The sequence below is a fragment of the Artemia sp. Qi Xiang Cuo genome, chromosome 16, assembly GCF_049724085.1.
Source record: "Artemia sp. Qi Xiang Cuo chromosome 16, ASM4972408v1, whole genome shotgun sequence".
NCBI lineage: Eukaryota > Metazoa > Arthropoda > Branchiopoda > Anostraca > Artemiidae > Artemia > Artemia sp. Qi Xiang Cuo.
The window spans coordinates 1,074,867-1,090,565 of record NC_142809.1 but is presented as its reverse complement, the minus strand read 5'-3'; the positions used below and the strand labels follow the sequence as shown (position 1 = coordinate 1,090,565).

Here is a 15,699-nt window from a genome sequence, read left to right as displayed (position 1 = left end):
GTTACCAAGAACTGTTTGATAGATATATAGAACATAGAAAACAAGCAAGGGAACTTACTAAATTCTTTTCGAATCTTTGTTGGACTTGTTCAGGACTCTAATGAGCATAAGTCCTCGATATCCTCAAAACATAAACTCCTTTGCATGATTACCATTAAACTTTGTCATTTTCTGACGGCAGTGATTGCAAGTCGTCATTTATTTGAAGTACCATTCTCTCCACGAAAACCTTCAAGTCAGACTTCCTACTTTCACAAGCTGCGATAACTTCTGAATGATTAGGTGAATTTTCAGAATCAGTGTCCATCACACATTTATTCGAAATAAGGCTGAAAGCAAAAACAAACATGCCACAGTGGCGAGCTACGACAACTTCTGGTACAGTAGACATTCCTACAGCATTAATATTTAATGTATGTAGTAGCATTTGGCATTCAGACGGTGTCTCATATGCTGGACCACCATTCATGCAATAAACACCTTCGTGAATATTTTCCTTCAAGCCAATTTCGCTACCAATTTTTAGTGCATATTCACGATATTTTTTATTGTACGCTCCTTGCATTGAGGGGAATCGAGTGCCAAATTTTTTATCATTTGGGCCAACCAATGGAGATCTTCCAGCTAACCCTGGCATGCTTACATGGTCTTTTATTATCATTATGTCGCCAATTTTGTGATTGGACATTAAACCACCAGCAGCATTGCTAATGATCAAACTCTTAACTCCCATTACGTGCAAGACTCGAACCGGTAAAGCGCACTTCCAAGTCGGGTATCCTTCATACGGATGAAATCTACCTTGCATACACACAACTGGGACATTTTTAAGCAGCCCTATTACCATTTGGCCCTTATGCCCAGCAACGGTTGAAACAGGGAAATGGGGTATATTTTCGTAATGAATGGTGGTTCTATTTTCTAATAAGTTTCCAAGTTCACTTAACCCAGAGCCGCAAATAATTCCTATCTGGCACCTGTACTTTGTTTTAGATAATAAAAAATCAGCAATAGCTTTAATCTCATCATAATTAAGAGGTGATTCTTCAACAACAGGAGTTTGACGTAGATGATTCCAACTATTGGTTATCAAGTTTTTCAGCTGAGAAGAGAAGCTCATAAGAATCTCATTTGCAATGTCTGAATATTTAGTCATTGTTTCAAATTACAATACTATTGCTTTATATTGAAACCACGCATCAAGTATCGAAAACCTATCAAAAATAAAAACTAATTTTAAAATTTTCTGATATTTTTCTAGTTTTAATTAAAAAATTAGAATTATTGCTCAGACACCGAAAATACTTTTGCAGTTTACATAATAACTTTAGTCATCCATAAAATTAAATTATTCTATTTGAAATTTTCAGGAATTAATCTAGTTTCAATTCAGCAATCAGTTTTTTTGTTAAAACTAAAGAACCTAATATATATAAAATAACTATATCTACATACTTTGATAAAGTTAATAACACTATTTTGATCTTTGTATTTAAGGTGATGTTAATACCATTTGCTATTACAGTGTTGTACAGTGTTGTGTCCTTAAAGAAATGTATTTTTTGGGATTGGATGTGATCTTCTGTTACTAGGTTGCAAGCTACCGCTGCATCCCGGATCAAGTTGCGTATATAAGTTAGTATAGGCAAAAGTTCATTCTATATTATAAAATTTTGTTTCATGGATCGCTAAAGTTATTATGTAAAATGCAAACATATTTATGGTGTCTGAGCAATAATTTTTATTCTTTAATGAAAACTAGAAAAATGCCTGAAAATTTTAAAATTAATTAGTATTTTTGATAGGTTCTATCAACTCGAAACATCATAATATAAGGAGGTGTTTGGAAACATAGCTATAAATATATTATGGTCTCAAGAGAACAAAGTAAATTAAGATAAACGTCATTAATCAAATATCTTAGTATATCCTACATGATCTAGTGATTAGGATAGCTGGCTCTCACCCAGTTGGCTCGAGTTCGATTCCCGGTATGGGAAAATTTTACTAATGATTACTTAAGAAGTATAATTAAAATAATCATCTATATAATAATTAAGGTATTTTTCTAGCTTTTATTGAAATATTCAAACTATTGCTCGGATACCATGGATATTTTTGCAGTTTACACAAGCTGCAAAGAACGCACAGGCTGATTTTTGTAAATTGAGAAAAATTTTACGAATGTTTTACCGGGATTACGAAAAATATTCAAAATTAAAGATTAATAATTTTCTCTGAAAGAATAGATTTTGTTGAAAAGTCAGCTAGAGATGCTTTCGCAAAACTTCATAGTAATATCCAAAAGAAATGTTGCATGCTTAGTGAAAAGCTTCCAAGGTATGGAACCGCAACTGTGGAACAGTTTACAGATGTAATGGGAAATCTTATACATCATTGTGAATATTTGGAGGCATAATTGTCCTTTACTTAGTTTCAGCTTAAATTCGATGATCTAGCCTTTATGTAATACTAACTACATCAAATGACTATGACGTCACTGATCAATATTGTATATAAAAAATTAATTTTTTCGTAAAAAATAATTAATTAAAAAAAAAATTAAGTACTAATAGCACTAGATCTAGAGATTAACTTTAAAATGAGCCATTGAACAACTCTCTACGATGTTCCAGTGCCAAGCTATCTCTGGAAACAAAAGAAAGAAAGAAGAAAATATCCCGTTTGAGGAGAATGACGTGGTTGAAGTTAATTTTCTTGATTTTCAAGCCAATATATTTTCTTTGTTATTCAAGCCAAAGAGCGGTAAGTTTCCTTTACAAGGGTTTCGAATAAGGCAGTTCTAATGGTGTAATTTTTGTTTTGATCTGACTCCTTTTTTAGGAGTTATGGGTTTTTATATTTCTTAACATTAGACGTGATCGTCTCTTACTAGGTTGCTAGCTACCGCTGCAACCCGGATTAACATTGGACGTGATCGTCTCTTACTAGGCTGCTAGCTAAGACTGCAACCATGATAATTTACTTAATTAAAGCTAGTATTAAGATTAACTTTAGGTTTCTAGCTACCGCTGCAACCCGGTATCCTATACAAGTTAGTATAGGCAAGAGTTCGTTCTTTGTTGTAATCTTACTTTAGTTACTATGGGCTGAAGTTCGTTCTTTACTGTAACATCTCGATACCCTGATCCGTAACATACCTCTGTTTTGCTCTGTCATATTTAATTTTCTTAAATCCTGGATCACAAGACATCTTAGTAGCAATCCTTACGCGTTCTCAAGCTTTATTGCGTTCGGTGGCATTTTTATCTCTTTTAAATAAAGTTTTCTGATATTTCAGGATGTTAGCTTTATTTTTTATGTAGTAAAGTTTTCTATTAGTAGAAATTTGGATTGCTCTATTTTGATATTTTTTTGGGTTATTCTTTCTTTTTTTCCACTCGCGTGAGACCATATTTTTTCAATGTTTAAAATTATTAAGTACACAGAATCCCGTGTCGAGTATCTAAAACCTAGCATAAAACAAAACTAATTTTAAAATTTTCAGGTATTTCTCTTGTTTGAATTACAAAATTAGTATTATTGGTTAGACACCATAAATATTTTAGCATTTTACATAATAAGTTTAGCGATTCTGGACTGAAAACTAAAATAATTGCAATTATGAGACAATAATATGGAGATATGTACTTTACGGGTTACAAACCAAAAAAGTTTGGTTCCAAGATACAATAATAAATTTGAACTGAGATGAAAAAAATTTTTCTTCCAGGAGACAAAAAGCAAAACTAATTTTAGAATTTTCTTGTATTTTTGTTGTTTAAATTAAAAAATTACTATTACTGATTAGGCATCATAAATATTTTTGCAGTTTACATAATAATTTTAGCGATTAAGCCAAAAAGAAAATTTTGGTTCCAGGAGTTTCGGTTACTATTGAGACAAGTAGCTATTATTACTATAGAGTTCATTACCAGGAACTGTTTTATTGCTTCAAAATTCAAATATCTTTGAAAAGACTGCAGTATGAAAATACATCAAAAATGCAATTTTTTTGACAAAATTGATTCTACTTTAAAAAGTATTTTATTTTTAAATACAAAAGTGACTAGATGTTGCAATTTCCTTTAAAATGAGCTATTATACAGCTCTCTATGATTTTCCAGTGCCCAGCTAGCTGAGGAGAAAAATCAAGCGGAAAGAAAAAAATATCCCGTTTGTGGAGAATAACGTGGTAAAAGTCTATTTTCTTGATTTTCAAGCCAAGGAGTTGGGGGGTTTTATATTTCTTAACATTGGAGGTGATCGTCTCTTACTAGGCTGCTATCTACCGCTGCAACCCGGATTACTGATTAGGCATCACAAATATTTTTGCAGTTTACATAATAATTTTAGCGATTAAGCCAAAAAAGAAAATTTTGGTTCCAGGAGTTTCGGTTACTATTGAGACAAGTAGCTATTATTACTATAGAGTTCATTACCAAGAACTGTTTGATTGCTTCAAAATTCAAATATCTTTTAAAAGACTGCAGCATGAAAATAAATCAAAAATGCAATTTTTTTGGACAAAATTGATTCTACTTTAAAAAGTATTTTATTTTTAATTACAAAAGGCACTAGATGTTGCAATTTCCTTTAAAATGAGCTATTATACAGCTCTCTATGATTTTCCAGTGCCCAGCTAGCTGAGGAGAAAAATCAAGCGGAAAGAAAAAAAATATCCTGTTTGTGGAGAATAACGTGGTAAAAGTCAATTTTCTTGATTTTCAAGCCAATAAATTTTCTTCGTTATTCAAGCCAAAGGGCTGTAAGTTTCCTTTATAGAGGATTCGGATAAGGCGGTTCTAATGGTGTACTTTTTGTTTTCATCTGACTCTTTTTTTTAGGATTTGGGGGGTTTTATATTTTTTAACATTGGACGTGATCGTCTCTTACTAGGTTGCTAGCTACCGCTGCAACCCGGAAACAATTCGATGATCGAGCCTTTATGTAACCCGGATTAAAAAATTATTATCATATCTTAAATGTAACTTTTATTTTACAAGTCTTCGATAGTCTAATGGTAAGTATGCCCACTTGTTACCTGGGAGAAGGGGGTTCGATTCCCCGTCGGGGAGAACTTTTAATATGTTGAATTAAAAGCACTATATTTTCAATTTAAAATTTAAAAAAGAAACTTGTTTATTTACATTCTAGCTAAAATAATGAAGATAATATTAATGAACCACAGTGTTCAGTTTCTTTGGACTTGAGTTCGTTTTTTAACTATAAATTGCAATTCGACGATTTTGTATTGGCCTTATTATAATTGGTATGGTGAAATAATAATATGCATATGGTTCTTAAATCATACTTGTTTATGGTCCCATTTGGTCTAGTGGCTAGGATAGTTAACTTTCACTTAGGAGAACCGGGTTCGATTCCCGGTGTGGGAAAATTTTTAACTCTATAATCTTCGAACATTCGAACCTTTTATAATTTATAATGATGTATAATATGAATACTGTAATCTTCACTATAGTGAAGTTGCGTATGCAAGTTAGTATAGGGAAGAGTTCGATCTTTATTATAATTCAAGCCAAAGGGAGGTAAGTTTCCTTTATAGAGGATTCGGACAAGGCGGTTCTAATGGTGTACTTTTTGTTTTGATCTGACTCTTTTTTTAGGAGTTGGGGGGTTTTATATTTCTTGACATTGGAGGTGATCGTCTCTTACTAGGTTGCTAGCTACCGCTGCAACCCGGAGCAACCCGGAGCAACCTACCGCTGCAACCAGTGACTGAACTTTAAAAGTTCAGTCACTATTAACTATAGTTCGTCCTTTAATGTAATTTCGGACAAGGCGGTTCTAATGGTGTATGAAAATTATTGATCAGACAACATAATTATTTCTGCATTTTGTAGTTAGATAAAATTATTTAGTTTAAATTTTTCAGGAATTAATATAGTTTCATTTGACCAAAAATATCTTTTACAAGGAATCAGGCAGCTAACAAAGTACAATATATGCGATGGTATGTTCTTTGAATAATCGTCTTTTAAATTAAATCACCCTGGGTAAAATATAAACTGTTTGACAAACAATATTATGTAAACCCTGATTACAAACAGGAAAAAGCCTACTGCTTTTTCTTCTTTGAAGTAGTAAGAGACGACTCTCAAAGAATCAGGCAGCAAACTAAGTCCAATGTGTGCAATGGTTTATTCTTGTAATGATCGTCTTTTAATATAATATTATTAAATTACAAAAGAATTTTAACCCCATTAATTTCCTTTAAAATGAGCCATTAAACAATTCTCTACGATGTTCCAGTGCCAGTCTATCTGTGGAATTACTAACCTATACTGTAATTAAGTGGCGTATAAAGTTTAGTATAGGCAAAAGGTCGTTCTTTATTATAATTCTTCCGTTAAATAGTTAGAGACGAAACTCAAACAATCAAGTAGCTAAATCCAATGTATGGAATGGTTTGCTATTTCAGTGATCGTCTTTTAATGTAACTCTTACTAGGTTGTTAGCTACCGCTGCAACCCGGATTACTAGGTTGCCAGCAACCGCTGCAACCCGGATAACCTTTACTATAATTAAGTGGCCTATAAAATTTAGTAGAGGCAAAAGTTTGTTCTTTATTATAAACTAACGCTGCAACCCGGATAGTGAAATGTTATTCCAATGATCGTATTTTAATGTAGAATCAAATTTAACCTTTTATGACGTCACATATACCACATACCTCTTTTGTTTTTCCCGTTGCATTAGTTACTATGAGATAGACTTCGGTCCTTACTGTACTGCAACCCTGATCCCTTTTAATACTTCAGTTACTAAGGCCTCAGGTCGTTCTTTAATGTAACTATTTAGGAGCTATGGGTTTTTAGATTTCTTAACATTAGATGTGATCGTCTCTTACTAGGTTACTAGCTACCGCTGCAAACTGTATTATATAAAAAATCTAATTAAAAAATACAATTTATGATGAACTATATCGGTCCTTTATGTAAATGAACATATTAGCTCATTAAATATAGGTGTCCATTTTTTGTCAAAGTGCATGGAAACTGCAATTGGATCTAGACACGTCAACTCTGCTGGGGTCATTTTTGCCACACCAGGTAAGTTCTTATGGACAGTCCGTAAATAGTCAATAAATTCAGGAGAGTACCACTCAGCACATGAAACTGTCAAAAACAAAGTCGGTGGACCCAATTGCTCAATCATTGACTTTACTTTATAGGAAAGAGATTGAAAATACTGCTGAGATCCTCTGATTTTTGATTGAACAGAAAACAAAGTCGCTTCCATCTCGACATCACGGGAATGAAGCCAGTCTATAAAATGACGAGCATTTTGATTTGGTTTCACAGTCCGCAACAAATTACCGACGCTATTAAACAAGTAAGAGAATTATTGCAATTTGAAGCTGTGAAAAAGAAACTGTTTGTCAAGACGAAACTTAGTATGTCTGCTAAGAAGCCTTGATTTAAAATATTCTGCATTCCTAATCCGAAATGGTCTTGCCTTGTCACGCAAGCCATATTTGCCTTTCGGGAAAAGATTTGGAAACACTTTTAGATCAAGTTCTTCCTGAAATAAGTCTTCGCTCTCACCTTTTAGTTTCTTGATTTGAAATTGGTCAGTACCAAGATCTTTCATTTGCTTAAAATCTTCAATGAAGTCTTTTGGAACCGCTGAATTGAGAGGCTGGACAGAAAAATGTTCAACCAATGTAGATTTTGCACTTTCTGTCAGTTTCTGAAGGATTGCAGCTTCCGGTATTTCAGGTAAATTATCAATACCAACCGCTTTTTCAGCAAGACGGGCTTCAAGTATTTTTTTTAAATCTTCTAGGGTGTATGCATGTATTGTTTTATAGAGACTGTTGTTCTCTCTTAACCACAACAGTGCTTCATGGACTTTTCTCAGATCTATTAGTGCAGTCCAAACATTCTTGTTGTAAGTAGGCTGACCATTGACAATGACTACAAAACTATCAATGTTAAGAAGTTTTTCAGGCTGAATATCTGCATTTGCTTGCACATCAACAGGTAGATATACTATTCTCCCCTTAAGAGCGTCAACAAGTTCTGTTCTAGGTCTCTTCAATGCAGTTACTTGCCCTAATCTGACGATCGTAAGACAAGGCATTACAAATCGAATCATTGCCATTTCAAAATTATTTAAACACTTTATACATTCCGGTGTACAGTCTATATGAAGGTTATTTAATACTGATCGGACATTCTCCTGACTTTTCAACATTTTCCCAGCACAGTAATCACAGACAAAGAATGAATCTATGACATCCTCTTTCCAACCTGTACATTGAATTAGTTCTTCTCTGTCATCTTTGGGTATGTCCTGTTGTAGGTGTTCTAAAATCGTGGCCATCATTACATCAAAACCTTTCTTATTTGAAAGGGATCTTAGACTCTTCAATTGGTATTTTGTCTTTATCTGCTCACAACTGTCACAATGCATTGTGGGGTATACATCCCTAATGTTAGCTACCTTATCAAGGCTCTCACCAAATAATTTTATTATTGTATTTTCATCCACAGAAACTCTAATATTGCCATCACCGTAAATGAAGTCTTGACTATTATTACGACAGAGTCTACTTGACACTTCTTCTATGTGATGACTTAGTTCCTTGTACGAGCCCTCGACTTTTAGTAGATTAATATGTTGTATAATCTTACATTTTGATACTGCCTTATATACGCTATTAATGAAACAGTTCAAGACAGGAAAATGTGGAGCTAGTGCCCTTAGAGAACGCAAATAGCTCTGACATCCCTCATTTGGGCTACAGTATAACGAATGCCCATGCTTTCTTGTGTCCCTGTAATTGATTTCACAATAATCCAAGCCGCCAAGGTAGAAATTAACCACTTTGTCAGTTGAAAATTTTAATGCTATATTGTTTTCAAGGATATCAAAAAGAATTTGACATAATTCAATATCCGTCGGATAGAGCTTGCAGATATCAGGGTGACATTGCCAAGTAACCTGCTGCCCAATTTTTGGTTTTGAATTTTTACTCAGATTGTTATAGGTGACTTCAGCCATCATAATTTCCTTGTCAGATCTAGTTTTAGAGCATTTTTCAATAGTTGTCTCGTACTTTTCAGGACAGTGTGTTCTACTACACAGAGAATTTTTTGCCAAATATTCAGTAGAACTAAACGAACTGTTTAAAACACAGTTAGAAATGCTTTTTTCTTGAGTCGGTGTTCCAGGAATTTGTTCTAAATCATTAGTCTTACAAACACATTTACTAATAACCCTAACAGGCTCGTTTTCGCCATAATTGAAAAACATTGCTTTTCCTTCGCTGTTGATAGGTATGCTTGTATATATATTTTTATTGCTGCTACATAAACTGCAATTGCTCCTTCCAAAATTAATATACGAATTTTCTAAGAAGTACGCCTCCGTATATTCACTGTGTTGTCGAACATTTTCCATTGCATCTATAAACTGTTCCGCAGTTGCCAATCCATACCTTGGAAGCTTTTCGTTAAACTGACATCATTTCTTTTGGATATTGCCATGAAGCTTTGCCAAAGCATTTCTAGCCGACTTTTCAACAGCATCCGCTCTTTCAAAGAGAATTTTAATCTGTAATTTCGAATACTTTTCGTGATCCCGATAAAACATGCGTAAAATGTTTCTCAATTTACAAAGATCAGCCTGCATTTTTGCCATCTTCTTGTATTTCTGAATGTAATTTTTCCCTTTGTCCTTATGCGTTCTTCGGTACAACCTCGCAGAGAATTTAATTTTTTCATTATAGCTTTTGTCACCCCAGTATCTACCCATTATTCTGGTAGCAACTTTTTTCTTATGTTTGTTTCGGTAATCTATATCGTTATCATACCGTTCCTTGCTCTTTTGTTTCGCTGTCTCAATTTTCCCTTCTCGATACCCCTGATCCGTAAGATACCTCTGTTTTGCTCTGTCATATTTCATTTTCTTAAATCCTGGATCACAAGACATCTTAGTAGCAATCCTTACGCGTGCTCGAGCTTTATTGCGTTTGGTGGCATTTTTATCTCTTTTAAATAAACTTTTCTTATATTTCAGGATGTTAGCTTTATTTTTTGTGTAGTAAAGTTTTCTATTAGTAGAAATTTGGATTGTTCTATTTTGATATTGTTTTTGGTTATTCTTTCTTTTTTTCCACTCGCGTGAGACCATATTTTTTCAAGATTTAAAATTATTAAGCACACAAAATCCCGTGTCGAGTATCTAAAACCTAGCATAAAACAAAACTAATTTTAAAATTTTCAGGTATTTATCTTGTTTGAATTACAAAATTAGTATTATTGGTTAGACACCATAAATATTTTTGCAGTTTAAATAATAAGTTTAGTGATTCTGGACTGAAAACTAAAATAATTGCAATTATGAGACAATAATATGGAGATATGTACTTTACGGGTTACAGGATACAATAATAAATTTGAACTGAGATGAAAAAAAAATTTCTTCCAGGAGACAAAAAGCAAAACTAATTTTAGAATTTTCATGTATTTTTGTTGTTTAAATTAAAAAATTACTATTACTGATTAGGCATCATAAATATTTTTGCAGTTTACATAATAATTTTAGCGATTAAGCCAAAAAAGAAAATTTTGGTTCCAGGAGTTTCGGTTACTATTGAGACAAGTAGCTATTATTACTATAGAGTTCATTACATGGACTGTTTTATTGCTTCAAAATTCAAATATCTTTGAAAAGACTGCAGTATGAAAATACATCAAAAATGCAATTTTTTTGACAAAATTGATTCTACTTTAAAAAGTATTTTATTTTTAAATACAAAAGTGACTAGATGTTGCAATTTCCTTTAAAATGAGCTATTATACAGCTCTCTATGATTTTCCAGTGCCCAGCTAGCTGAGCAGAAAGAAAAAGCGGAAAGAAAAAAATATCCCGTTTGTGGAGAATAACGTGGTAAAAGTCAATTTTCTTGATTTTCAAGCCAATATATTTTCTTTGTTATTCAAGCCAAAGGGAGGTAAGTTTCCTTTATAGAGGATTCGGACAAGGCGGTTCTAATGGTGTACTTTTTGTTTTGATCTGACTCTGTTTTTAGGAGTTGGGGGGTTTTATATTTCTTGACATTGGAGGTGATCGTCTCTTACTAGGTTGCTAGCTACCGCTGCAACCCGGATATCATAAATATTTTTGCAGTTTACATAATAACTTTAGCGATTCTAAACTGAAAAATGAAATATATTAAAAAATTGAATTTTTTGGTCTGAAAATACATAGTAAATTCCACATCGGGTAGTTAGAACCTAACTAAAAATAAAACTAATTTTAACATTTTCAGGTATTTTTCTAGCTTGAATTGAAATATTCAAACTATTGCTCGGATACCATGGATATTTTGTAGTTTACACAAGCTGCAAAGAACACATAAGGGCAAAATTAAAAATTATATTCAGAAGTCCAAAAACATGGCAACAATGCTGGCTGATCTTAGTAAATTTAGAAAAATTTTACGAATTTTTTACCGGGATTACGAAAAATATTCAAAATTAAAGATTAAAATTATCTCTGAAAGAATGGATTTTGTTGAAAAGTCAGCTAGAGATGCTTTCGCAAAACTTCATAGTAATATCCAAAAGAAATGTTGCATGTTTAGTGAAAAGCTTCCAAGGTATGAACCGGCAACTGTGGAACAGTTTATAGATGTAATGGGAAATTTTATAGATCACTGTGAATATATGGAGGCATAATTGTTCTTTACTTAGTTTCAGCTTTAATTCGATGATCCAGACTTTATGTACTAACTACATCCAAAGACTATGACGTCATTGATTAATATTGTATATAAAAAATTAGGTTTTTCGTAAAAAAAATTAATTGAAAAAAAATTAAGTACAAATAGCGCTAGATCTAGAGATTTCCTTTAAAATGAGCCATTGAACAACTCTCTACGATGTTCCAGTGCCAAGCTATCTGTGGAAAAGAAAGAAAGAAAAAAATATCCCGTTTGGGGAGAATAACGTGGTAAAAGTCAATTTTCTTGATTTTCAAGCCAATATGTTTTCTTTGTTATTCAAGCCAAAGGGCGGTAAGTTTCCTTTTTAGGGGTTTCAGACAGGGTGGTTCTAATGGTGTACTTTTGTTTTGATCTGACTCTTTTTTTAGGAGTTGGGGGGTTTTATATTTCTTGACATTGGAGGTGATCGTCTCTTACTAGGTTGCTAGCTACCGCTGCAACCCGGACTAGCTACCGCTGCAACCCGGATACTGTAACTGGAACCACCATATATCAATTACTATTGGCGAGAGATCGTTCTTTACTGTAACTTTAATATTAAAGTCTCTTACTAGGTTGCTAGCTACCGCTGCAACCCGGATATAATCTTATTTTAGTTACTATGGGCTGGAAGTTCGTTCTTTACTGTAAATGCTTCTCTATAAAGTTTATCATTGTGATAACGCTCCTTGATCTTTTGTCTAGCCTGCTCAATTCTTGCTTCTCTGTAATGTTCATCATTACCATACCGTTCCTTGATCTTTTGTTTGGCTGTCTCAATTTTTGCATTTCTATAATCTTCATCATTGTGATAACAAAACCTGCTCTTTTCTCTAGCCTGCTCAATTGTTGCTTCTCTATAAAGTTTATCATTGTGATAACGCTCCTTGATCTTTTGTTTAGCCTGCTCAATTCTTGCTTCTCTGTAATGTTCATCATTACCATACCGTTCCTTGATCTTTTGTTTGGCTGTCTCAATTTTTGCATGTCTATAATCTTCATCATTGTGATAACACATCTTGCTGTTTTGTTTTGCTCTCTCAATTATTACTTCTCGATACGCCTGGTCGGTGGAATACCTTTGTTTTGCTCTCTCAATTATTACTCCTCGATACACCTGGTCGGTTGAATACCTTTGCTTTTTTCTTTTAAAGTTACTATCTCTGTTGTTTGTGTAGTACTCTTTCTTCAACTTGCGTATAGCCTGCTTTGATCTAACCATTATTCTAATCAAGAATGAAAGAATTTTCAGTTTTGACTTTCCTTATATACTAATTATGACGTCACTCTATTCACGTCATAACTCTAATATAAAACTATGATGACGTTCATTATTTATCTAGTAGGGTTTCAGACAAGGTATTTCTAATGATGTACTTTTGTTTTGATCTGACTCTATTTTTAGGAGTTTTGGGTTTTTATATTTCTTAGCATTGGACTGATCGTCTATTACTAGGTTGCTAGCTACTGCTGCAACCCAAATTCACATATATATTTATTTATGAGAGGCAGCCTGGCCGAGTGGTCCAAGGCACTGGTGTTAGCCACCAGTCTCTTCAGAGGCGTGGGTTCAATTCTTACCGCTGGTATACGATTATGTTTGAAAGACTGCAGTGTGAAAAGACATCAAAATGCAGTTTTTGGTGGAAAAATTTATTCTCTTTTAGAAATAATTTATTTTAGTTACTATAGATTTTTAACCCAATTAATTTCCTTTAAAATGAGCTATTGAACAACCCTCCACGATGTTCCAGTGCCAAGCTATCTCTGGATACAAAAAAAGAAAAAAAAAGAAAAAAAAAAGAAAAAAATATCCCGTTTAGGCAGAATGTTGTAGTAGCTGCCACTTTTCTTGATTTTCAAGCCAATATATTTCCCTTGCTGTTCAAGCCAAGGGACAGAAATTTTACTATGCAGGGGTTTCGGACAAGGCGGTTCTAATGGTGTACTTTTTGTTTTGATCTGACTCTTTTTTTAAGAACTATGGGTTTTTATATTTCTTAACATTGGACGTGATCGTCTCTTACTAGGTTGCTAGCTACCGCTGCAACCCGGATCTTTATTATACCGCTGCAACCCGGATTGCTACCCCTGGAACCATCGTATATCAGTTACTATGGGCGAGAGATCGTTCTTTACTGTAAAACGTCTCTTACTAGGTTGCTAGCTACCGCTGCAACCCGGATAAAACGTCTCTTACTAGGTTGCTAGCTACCGCTGCAACCCGGATTTAACCCAATTAATTTCCTTTACAATGAGCCACTGAACAATTCTCTACAATGTTCCAGTGCCAAGCTATCTGTGGAAAAGAGAAAAAAAGAAAGAAAAAAATATGGCGTTTAAGCAGAATGTTGTAGTAGCCGCCACTTTTCTTGATTTTCAAGCCAATATATTTCCCTTGCTGTTCAAGCCAAATAAAAGAAAGTTTACTGTACAGGGGTTTCGGACAAGGCGGTTCTAATGGTGTACTTTTTGTTTTGATGTGACTTTTTTTTTAGGTGTTACGGGTTTTTATATTTCATAACATTGGACGTGATCGTCTCTTACTAGGTTGCTAGCTACCGCTGCAACCCCGATTTTAATGTGAAGTGCCGTAACGAATCAATTGAAGCAAGGGGAAAACCAAACTAATTTTTAAAGTTTCAGGTTTTTTTTCTGGTTTTAATTAAAAAATGAAAATTATTGATGAGACACCATAATTACTTCTGCACTTTGCAGTTAAATAAAATTATTCAATTTAAAATTTTCAGGAATAAATCTAGTTTCATTTGACAAAAAAGATCTCTTACAAGGAATCAAGCAGCTAACCAAGTCCAATATATACAATGGTATGTTCTTTGAATGATCGTCTTTTAATGTAAACTCTTACTAGGTTGCTAGCTACCGCTGCAACCCGGATCTCTTACTAGGATGCTAGCTACCGCTGCAACCCAGATTATGGGTTTTTATATTTCTTAACATTGGACGTGATCGTTTCTTACTAGGTTACTAGCTACCGCTGCAACCCGTATAATATTTATCATAAACATTTCAGTTAGTATAGGCTAAAGTTTGTTCTTTATTATAACCTATCTAAAATAGGAAAGATAATATGAATGAACCACAGGGTTCAGTTTCTTTGGGCTTGAGTCCGTTCTTTACTATAACTACCGCTTGAATCCAGATTATAAATTACGAACAGGAAAAAGCCTACGGCTTTTTCTTCTTTGGAATAGTAAGAGACGATCCTCAAATAATCAGACAGCTAGCTAGGTTTATAATTTGTTCTTTAACATAAACGTCATTTATCGGATATTTTAATAAGTCCTATATGGTCTAGAGGTTGGGATAGTTCTCACCCAGTTGGCTTGAGTTCAAATTTTGTATGGGAAATTTTAACTTATGATGATTTCATAAGAAACATAATTAAAATTTCTCAAGGTACTAAAAACGATTTATTTTAATTAGAAGAAGTTTTAACCCCATAAATTTCCTTTGAAATGAGCCATTGAACAATTCTCTACGATGTTCCAGTACCAATCTATCTGTTGAATTACTAACCTATACTATAAATAAGTGGCGTATAAAATTTAGTATAGGCAAGAGGTCGTTCTTTATTATATCTATTTTATAAATAATTTTTTTTATTTAATATATAATTTTAAACCAATCAAATAAATTTAAAATGGGATTTTGAAAAACCATTTACTTGTTTCATTTGCCAATATATATTTGTAAAATAAAAAATAAAAAAAAAAGAAAAAAAAAAAGAAAAAAATATCCTGGTTATGCCGAATTGGGTATTAGATGCCCCTGTTATTTATTTTAAAGCCAATATATTTACCTTGCTGTTCAAGCCAAGCGACAGAAATTTTACTATGCAGGGGTTTCGGACAAGGCGGTTCTAATGGTGTACTTTTTGTTTTGATCTGACTCTTTTTTTAAGAACTATGGGTTTTTATATTTCTTAACATTGGACGTGA

The 15,699-nt window shown here is 33.4% G+C and overlaps 1 protein-coding gene and 1 pseudogene across 1 annotated transcript in view; both read right to left on the bottom strand.

Moving 5' to 3' along the window:
* sigmar (Tumor necrosis factor alpha-induced protein 8-like protein sigmar) overlaps positions 1–15,699 on the bottom strand; it is a 202,118-nt gene that overhangs the window by 76,900 nt on the left and 109,519 nt on the right. The gene's annotated exons all lie outside the window — the stretch shown is intronic.
* On the bottom strand, positions 155–1,156 carry LOC148942463 (purine nucleoside phosphorylase pseudogene; annotated as a pseudogene).